Source organism: Olea europaea, unplaced genomic scaffold (assembly GCF_002742605.1).
Source record: "Olea europaea var. sylvestris unplaced genomic scaffold, O_europaea_v1 scaffold1666, whole genome shotgun sequence".
NCBI lineage: Eukaryota > Viridiplantae > Streptophyta > Magnoliopsida > Lamiales > Oleaceae > Olea > Olea europaea.
Window position 1 is genome coordinate 119,014 of NW_019234329.1, and position 10,556 is coordinate 129,569.

At 33.3% G+C, this 10,556-nt stretch overlaps 1 long non-coding RNA gene across 1 annotated transcript in view; it reads left to right on the top strand.

The window, feature by feature from the left end:
* LOC111377516 overlaps positions 1 to 5,528 on the top strand; it is an 11,792-nt gene extending 6,264 nt beyond the window's left edge. Inside the window, exon 2 of the long non-coding RNA XR_002699736.1 lies at positions 5,242 to 5,528. This is a non-coding gene — a long non-coding RNA (uncharacterized LOC111377516). The remainder of the gene's footprint in view (positions 1 to 5,241) is intronic.
* The last annotated feature ends 5,028 nt before the right edge of the window (positions 5,529 to 10,556 follow it).

Sequence of the window (10,556 nt, forward strand, 5' to 3'; positions counted from 1 at the left end):
GTATCCCCGAGTAGTTTGTAGATATTCCTTACTAATTTTTGACCCTTCATCACAATCATAGCCCCTTTCTTCACTGTTAGAGCCCCACACTCTGACTTATAAGAGTAACCATTTGTGTCTAAAGTGCCTAAAGAAATTAGATTCTTTTTCAACTCAGGTACATGCCTAACATTTTCCAAGGTCCTTATCACACCATCGAACATTTTAAATTTTATGGACCCCATTCCAATGACCTTACATGATGCATCATTACCCATCAGAACAGATCCAAAATTACCAGAACGATATGAATGAAATCAATCCCGGTGAGGACACGTGTGATATGAACAGGCTGAATCAAGTACCCAACAGTCATTTAATTTTACAGAATTACCTGCAGAGACTGATAACATGTCTCCATCTCCAGAATCCGAGTTTCCTTCTGCAACACTAGTGAGTTTGAGGACCCATCACCTTTCCTTTCATCACTCTGCTTCTTATTCGGACAGTCTCTTTTAAAGTGGCCCATCTGATGGCATTTGTAGTACTTCACGTTTTTTTTTATTTTGATTTCTAGATTTTGATCTCGTGTTCCCTCTAAAAGAAACACCCCTGTCCTTCCTTCTCCCACGATCCTGGTAGCCCTTTATGATCAACCCTTCACCCTGTGAAGTTTCACCAGTACGCAGTTTCCGCTGGTTGTAAGCTAACGGGGCTGGTGTGACTTCCTCCGATTCGAAAGTCTCTTTACCCCACGTCAACGTGGTCACCAGATGGTCGTATGAAGGAGGCAGTGAGCACAACAAAATCATTGCCTTGTCTTCATCATCAAACTTGATTTCAAGTCGCAATAGATCGCTGATGATTTGATTGAACACATTGGTGTGTTGAATCAAATCCGTCCCCTCCAACATCTTCAGTCCGTACAGTCGCTGCTTTAGATGCAGCTTGTTCGTGAGAGATTTCGACATATAACGACTCTCCAATTTCTCCCAAACCTCCGCCGGAGACTCAACATCCATGACTTGATACATGATTTCGTCCGCCAAACAAAGCCGAATTGTACCAACTGCTCGCGCCTCGAGCTCTTCCCAATCAGCATCTGACGTACCCTCTGGTTTCTTCCCAGATAGTGCCTTCATCATCCCTTGCTGCGCCAACAAATCCTTCACCCTTCGCTGCCATAATCCGAAGTTCCCAGATCCGTTAAACTTCATCACATCAAATTTTGCAATCAAAGAACTTGTCATCTGAACCTAGCTCTGATACCAGTTGTTGGATTTTATGCGCAATATTAAAGAGATGAAGTATAGATTCTCAAAAATTGCCATCATAATTTTCCATCAACTTTGTGTTCCTCTTCCTGAGGGGAATTTTGGGGAAAATAGGGAAGAGACTTAAAGAACATAACATCTATAGATGTGTACTATTTACGAGTAACTGGGGAATAATACTTGTAACCTTTATGGAATGGAGAGTACCCCAAGAATACACATTTTCGAGCTTTAGGGTCTTAACTTAGTACGTTCATGATCATGGATGAGAGTGAAGGCAGTACAACCAAACACCTTTAGGGGTATAGAGTATAGATCGGATTTGTGGGTAATCATTCGACAGAACCATTAATGGAGTTGTAAAGTTGTGTATCCTAGTAGGCATTCTATTCATAAGGTAGCATGCACTGAGAACTGCATCTCTCCAAAAAGGTTTTGGAACACTACTAGTAAACATAAGAGCTGTAGTAATTTCAACATGGTGGTGATTTTTCCTTTTTGCAATTCCATTTTGTTGGGGAGTAATAAAACAAGGACTTTGATGTAGGATACCTTTCTCGGTGAGAAAATTTCCAAAAACTTGATTGATGTATTCCCGCCCATTGTCGGTGCAAAAGACTTTTAACTTTGCATCAAATTGGGTTTGAATCATAGAGTAAATTTTTTTAAAGGTTTGTGCAGTTTCAGACTTATTTTTTAAGAGGTAGACCCAACATCCCCTCATATGATCATCTCTAAAGGTTATAAACCAACGTTTACCCATAATACTCGTAACCCTAGAAGGACCCACAAGTCATTAAGCATTAAGGTAAAAGGTGATGAGGATTTATATTCAAGAGATTGAAATGAAGAACGGGCATGTTTAGCTAATTGACAAATATCACAATGAAACATATCTTTATTACGGAACAATGATGGAAATAAATGTTTAAGATATGAAAAACTAGGATGATTTAGACGACGATGCCACAACATTATTTCTTGTTCTCTAGGGATAGACTCGCAGCTTGGAGTATGAGCTTATTTATTCTAGTAGGTGTTTTCCAGAAAATAGTATAGTCGCTCACATCCTTTAGGCATCGCTAATCCTCTTCCCCGAAGTCAGGTCCTGAAAGATACACAATCACTCAGTAAAGTTGACACTACAATGCAAATCTTTTGTTAATTTACTAAGAGAAAGAAGGCTACAGAATAAATTTGGGACATGTAACTCAGATTTTAATTCGACATATGGGGTGAGTCTAATAGTTCCAATTCCAGCAACCGATGAGAGTGACCTATCAGCTATTTTTACTTTAAAATGTCCTGGGCATGGGGAGTAAGAATTAAATAATTTTTCACACCCTGTCATGTAGTCTGTGGCCCCTGAGTCAATAACTCATTGTTTTACATTACCTCTACGTGTTAGTGGTGACATAAAGTTACCTCTTTCAGCCAGCAAACTAGAAGACGGTGATGTATGAGTGAGAAGTTTGTATAGTTGCTCCAGTTGGTCTTTGGCAAGGGAGAGAGATATTATCCGACTGGGTTGTGATTGACGGTGGTTCGGTTGGGCTATGGAAACTGGAAGGGCTATGCATCTTGGTTTCTGATTCTGCCTCCCATCATTTCGGATCCCTTGCTTTCTGTTCAGTGGCCTGCCATGTAGAACCCAACACCAGTCAATTGATTGGTACGATCTCGTGTTCACATCAAGAGTTATTATTATTATTTTTGGTCCCCCGCGATGTCTCTTGTCCACAAACAGCAAGTGCTGTTGCTTGGAGTCTCCAAGCATAACACATCTCCGTCTAGCCTCCTTGCCCACTTCGACAAAGACTTCATCAATCACTGGAGTTGGCTTCATGCCCAGTAATCTGCCTGGAACTTCGTCCAATTCGGGGACTAATCTAGCAGGAAATCAAAGATTCTCCCCATTTTCACCTGCTGCTTATAATTCTTGACATCTTTCGGCGTATCTCTGTTAATTTGGACAAACATGTCAATCTCTTGCCATAGCTGTTGCAGAGAGTTATAGTACTGTGTGATATCGAGTTCTCCTTGGCGTAAATTTCATGCCTTGTTTCGAAGCTCGAATAGTTGAGCAGAATTCTCCAGGTCCAAAAAAGCTACTGTAAGTGCATCCTGGAGCTCCTTGTAGTCGAATAATACAAATAAGATTCTCTAATATCTTCTTCCATTGAATTAACTCTCCACTCCGTTACCATGGAGTCCTGTTCATCCCAGGTAGAATAGGCTGGATCATCTTCATCCGGCCGTTTTGTAGTTCCAGTGATGTACCCAAGGCGCCCATGACCACGAATCACCATGAGAGCAGTTCGAGACCATTGAAGGAAGTTCTTGCTATTCATTTGGCTAGTAGTAAGTTGGAGGGAAGCATTTTCAGATTGGGTGGTTATGGGTAGATACTTTGAAGTGTTGGGTGCACTTGTAGAGATACGTTCAGAGGTTGCTGTGGAGGTCCTCAAATTCTCATTTCTCTATGCACCTGTCATGGTCGCCTTTCCATTCCACCTACTCAAATAACCCGATACCATGAAACCGGTGAGAGGAGTAGAATGTAGAGACCACAACAAAGAGAGAAGCAATTGTTATTGAGCTTCAGCCATGTACAATCCTTTTATAGGGATAGAATACATACCAAAAATTAAATATATGCTAAATCTACAACTAAGGAAAGAATATATATGTTGACTATAATAAACCGGTACATATAGAAACCAATAAACCACCAAATCTTTATCAATATTCTGGAATCTTCAACAAGGCTTAACGATACTCAATTCACAAATGTTTTCAGTTCTCTAACTCATGGATGTGATGGGAGAACATGATTTGTGGATTAGCAATGTTGTGATTTTAAAGAGGGTTTTGCTTTGCAAGTGACTTTGGAGTTCTTTAAAGAGTTTGAGGGAAGCTTGCTCTGCCTTTTGGAGGAGGATTTTGGAAAGTAATAATGATAATATTGGATGATTTTCCAAGAGCACTAGTTTTAGGCAGGAATGCTCGGATAGTGAGTTACTGATGGATGTTAATTGAAGAAATAATACTTTGAAAGAGAATTTTCTGGGGCTTTTCAGTTAATCTTGTGCTGAAATGAGCTTCTTGCGGCATCAATGTCAAATGGGAATGGAAAGGAATGTTATATGTGACATCAGGAGAATTTTCTAGACTGCAAGTCTGCAAATTGCATTGTATTCGAGAGCTGTTTTAGAGCTCTTTTGATTTTAGTCAGAGTGGATGCGGGAAAGACTAATTTAGATGTGGCTAGGAAAGGTGTGGCCAATCTTTCATTGTTTATCTTTATGTTACTGTTTCACGTGGTGGACAGAGATGATAAATTTTTTGCATTTTACATACAATCCCTTGTCTACATTTTTGGATATATTTTGGACCTCTTATATAATGTTGTGTAGGAGCTAGGTATGTGTCTTGTTACAATTTTTTTAATAATTTTTTCTTGATTTATCAAGAAGGCAATGTAAGAAAGGATATACCCTTTTGGAGAGGATCTTTATGTTACTGTTTCACGTGGTGGACAGAGATGATAAATTTTTTGCATTTTACATACAATCCCTTGTCTACATTTTTGGATATATTTTGGACCTCTTATATAATGTTGTGTAGGAGCTAGGTACGTGTCTTGTTACAATTTTTTTAATAATTTTTTCTTGATTTATCAAGAAGGCAATGTAAGAAAGGATATACCCTTTTGGAGAGGAGGGTGTAGTTCACTACTTCGGTGGCACTTTCTTTCCCATATTTTAAAAAGATTACTGTGAGCCCTTGGCAATAATATTTACCGAATGCTGCTTAGTGGAGAGACTATATTTTCATGATGCTATTTGAATATATTTTACATTCATTTTCTTGATTCTCTTGTGATTACCTGACTACTTGAACCATGAAAACCAATTATATGGTCTCATCTTCTACGTGAAAATTTCATTGCTGAAGAATCAGTCTTCTATTGCTCTTTTTGCATCAGGCTCAGACCCAGAAAAGGAGACTAGAAGAACAGCGGCCACATGTTTGAGGACATTTTGATGGACAAACAGGGCCTGATAATGCAAACGGTGCAGGTGAATTATTAAAATATATCTTGTGATCATAATTTCCTACTTTTTTCTTTGCAAGAAACCACCCACTTGTGCAGGAACATGTTTTTCTAGCATTTGTGATTAATTCTAGAATAATGATTGAATCCTTGGAACAGTTTGAAGAAATTTGATTTTGGCCCAGCCTTTAGATGAATCGTTACTTTTTCAGCAACAATTTGTTATTATTATTATTTTTATCTTGAGTAATATGTCAAGTAACTTGGATTCCCTCCCGTTTCTCTGATCCTTTTGAAAATTCTATCTAATCATCAAAATGCATGACTGATTGATGCAAATGAAGAAAATTCGTGTTATTTAACACAAGTAGTCATGTATTAATGTTGGAAAGGGTTTTTTTTGACTTACCTAAGTGTTGGAGAGATGGATTGCCATACACTTCAACGCGCCAATTTTACTTAAATTTCAATATACTTCATCGAGAGTCCTTTGAAGAAGAGAATCGTTCATATCTTAAAACAGTTTAAAACATGATATGCTTAGTTGTGACTCTCCTGCAAAAGCAGAAAGGATCAGCCATGGGTCGACACAACACATGCATGGAGAAATACAGAGAAGCAGATTAGAACTATTCTTTTTGATCTCTGATGTTAAATGAATTTACTGATACTTTAAATGTAAAAAGAAGGTATTCTATCTGCTCTCAGTCTCATATTAACATATCAAATTGAATGAGATCTATATAATTGTATTGAATTTGCAATGAACTTGTTATTATGATCCAAGATCTGCAGATGAGATGATGCTGATAAATAATCTATTATCAATTTCAACAAATTCTGGGAAGAAATAGAAATTTTGAAGAAACCGAACTCACATTCCAGTAAATGCCTTCTTTTCAAGATCTGAAGAACTTCTTGTAAATTGTGCATACATCCATGCATAGGAACCAATATTTTCACATGCTCAAATACGGACAATATAATATTTTTGGCACGTGTTTAACATGGAGACCGGTGCAAAAGTGAACGTGTGCTATAATTTCTCAGTTGCTATTTCTACATTTTACCACGTTGTAGGATTTTATTTATTTATTTTTTTTTAGTCAGTAATTTTTTGTGGCTTTGAAAATTAATTGGAAGGTAGAAATTTTTTACTACCAGCAGTAAGCAAGTACGTTGCACGTCTAATGTACGGAATGAATGATATGCATAATATTTTTAAAGTAAGGTAATTGATGATGTTAAAACAAAAAATTAAAATTGTTATATATATATATATATATATATATGATTAAAAATTTTGTGAAACTATGTACATAATGTGAAAATTTTGAATAAATTGAAATGTGATTTTTGTTTACTTATTTATTTATGCTAGATATTGGTTGGACCTCTATTTTCCATCATTACAGCGGCATCGACCAATTTTGTGGTTAAACAAAAGAATCAATTTAAGAGATATATATGTGACTAAGTTGAAATGTTTACTTATAGGTAAACTAAAAGTTCATAAATGATTTTCAAAATAAAAAATAATTCATTTTGTCGGTAACATAAACTTTTTTACCTTAAAATGTAAAAATGAAAAAGTATAATATTTAAGCAATTTTATAAACGAAAAATTATGTATTAATCATGCTTATCATATTTATCCATAGCATATTTATTTAAAGTTATAAATTAAAAAATATAGTTACATTCAAAATAGATATAAAGGTGAAATCTTTTCTTTATGTATTTATATCTAATAAGTAATTGAATTATCATCAATTTTTATACTTATATAAAAATGAACATGAATAAAATATTCAATACTATATTAATATTTTTTTGAACGCATAATATTATTATCTATTATATTAATTAAACGTGCAATTTATAATCTTTGAATGAAAATGTTGACAATATTATATAAGGATAAAATGGTAAATTGAATGGTTCTCGTCTATATATATATTGTAATTATAATATAATTATATAAGTTGATAAATGTTGATTTTAAGTGAAACTCACTTATATAAATAATATATGTACATATATATATGAAATAATATTATAATACATTAAAGGTGGCATTAACAATAGATTAAAATTTAACTTTGTGTAGTCTCCTTTTAAGTATAGAGTTCAATTTTATTTTATTTTTTTATATTGGAGCACTCGTAATTTTATATTAATTAAATTAAGTTTAATCACTTAAAATCAAAACTAGACTATAAATATAATTATATTAAAACTATAATAAATATTATTTTATATTGTAATTAATCTATCATTATCTTAATGCAATCTTTAATATGTTATATTATATAATTATAATAAAATTACATCTATATATGTGAGCTTCGACTTTAAATAGTAAACTTAATTTAAATAACTTAATTTAAGTAATAAAATTTAATTTGATTAATGTAAAATTCTAAGTACTCCAATATAAAACAATGAGCATTATACTTAAATGAAGTTAAATTATATTTAATGGTACTATATTAAATATATAAGGGTAGAATTGACATATAACTAAATGGTATTCAAAAATTTTTCCTCAATCACTTTTAATATAGGATAGATCTTCAACAGGGTAGATATATGGGGTTGGACTCCATGTGAATATTTTATTGGGATGAGCCTCACTGTTGAGTGTGTTCTGTATGACATATGTATTTTTTTTTTTTTTTGTAAGTGTAACATTACTGTTTAATATATTGTAGATGTAGATTATTTAGGGAATTGAATGCAACGTAGAAATGAAAGTTCTTGTTCAAATGCCACTACGCGGAAGTGTGTTACAAAGAAATTTCTATTAATGAAAGGATTTTATAGTTAGCATTGAATTTCTCTCTCTTTGTAGTCTTGTCTTACATCACTATTTTAAATCTAGTCATCTTGCATAGAATTATAAGAATAAAAATTGAAAACTTTTAACATATTTAGATAAAGAGTTGATTATAATTATCAATGTTTTAAAAACTGACGTGGGCATCGACCCAGAAAAGAAAGAGAGTCAAGGGTCAAAGATTCGAATCGAGGTTGAACCCATATTATTAAAATCGGCCCTGCCCAGACGATCGGCCCAATAAACCTGTGACCTGGGCTCTTGATCAGGCCGAGCGAGCTGATTTTATATAGATGCAAGTGGCCCAGTCAAACAGGCGGTTTTTGAATAATTTTCCGACCGGTTCGACTCGATTGATTTTTAAACCAAATTTCAAAACTCTTTTACATTGAAATTGTAGGTACCAAAGATTTAAACTCTTGACCTCTAAATAAGAAAAACACAACATTACCATTAGTACAAACAAAATTTTATTATCTTTTGTTTAATAAATTATATCTAATCTATGAATACTTTGTTACTTCTAGAAACCTTTTTAAAGAAATTAGTCCAACATTTACATTCACTTTGTAATTTCAAATAATTATTTTATATACTTGTTTTGTTTGAAAAAAATTAATTTTAACTAAGATAAATAGATAGATAATACACAAAATTTTTGTCAATAACTAATAAATAATTTGTAAATCACAAAAAGGGAAAAATATATTTTTTAACATTATTACTGATAAATAAGTTCAAAAAATCATTAATTTAAATGTATAGAAAAGTTAGTGACAGAGAACTTGAAAACTTTAATTTTGTCTCAAACAAAAAAATAAAAAATAAAAAATTAATACTTTAAAAATTATTAAATTATTTTTCGGTAATGACCCACCGATCCGACCAGTAACTTTAGTGACCCGGTACTTTGACCGGATCGATGTTCGAGTCGGGTCTGATAACTATGGTTGAACCTGTATCGAACCGAATGCTAAATTAAATTAATAATGTGATTAATATTGATAGAAATTACTTTTAGTTTCTTTTGCTTTATTTTTATGTAACTTTCAAATAAAATCAAAACATAAAAGCTTCGAAAATTCAAACAAATGAAGCTGGCAGCTAACATGGCAACCCAATTGTTTATAATTGTTAGTTGCAGTTACACATTCCACATCGGAAGTTCAACCGTGCTATGAAAGAGGATTCTCCTAATAGTATTAGATCCATGGCCAGAAGTAAGAAATGGGCCTACTCATTTATCAAGTGGGCCCAAAAAGAAAGTTAAAACATTTTGTTAAAAAAAGGTCATAAAAATTTAAAAACCGTTACCGATTTTTCGGTTTACAGTTGAACCAGCAGGGTCAATGGGGTTTTTACCGATTTTTAATTATTCGGGTTAATATATGATGATCGGATCGATTTCGAGGTCGGTTCATGATTTTCTCCAACGAACTGGCCGACTCGGTTTGATTTTTATAACATTGATAATTTTTGCAAATGAAATAATTTTGTCTTTTACTCTTTTCCTTTGGTGCAATTTGCTCAAAAAGCATAAGAAAAACAACAACAATAACAACAACAACAACAACAACAATTTTTTAAAGATGCTCTCTATATACAAAATATGCTTGCTTGTTAAAAATCAATTCTTGAAGTTAGACTAGAATACTCTTTAATTTAACTTTTTTAATTTGTAGAGTGTGTAATTTTCTATAATTGAATAGTCAAACTTACTCAATATTATATTTTATAACATGATTAAATTTAATAAATTACAAGTTTTAATGCTCACTCCATAAATTATTCAAATCATATTTGAATATTTTAGCTATTGACATATACAAAGTTATAATTAATAAATAATGGTAAAAGTCAATGATGTTGAAAAAAAATGAAATAAAGGACTAAAAAAATTTCAAAGTGTGCCAAAAATTGTCTGTTTAAATTGGGAAAATTACTTAGAACTCTACAATTAAAGATTAGTTTTCATGAACAAGAGAGGTAAATTTAAAATTCACATTTCAAGTTTAAACAGGATTATTAATGGTAATTAATAAAAAATTAATTAAACCTTAACTCTCTGTATCTCTCTTTACCACCACCACGAGCACTCGAATTAATCCCAAATCCAGCCTCCTCACTCTCTCTCTCTCTCTCTCTCGTCTCTACGACCATTCTACCCACCTCCTACCATGGACGGACCCACATGAAGTCATGTGGGGTTAATTGACCACACAAAAAATTTATGTTTTTTTAATTATTTTTTTAATCTGTAAATTATTTAAACTTGTTGTCAAAGCCTTTTTTTAATACGTAAATTAACCCAAACATGTCCAATTGCACAATCCCAATTGCCCATAACCAAAATTTTGATTTTCATCATTTCATATGCATTTGTCTTGGACCGTCCATTGCCCTAAAC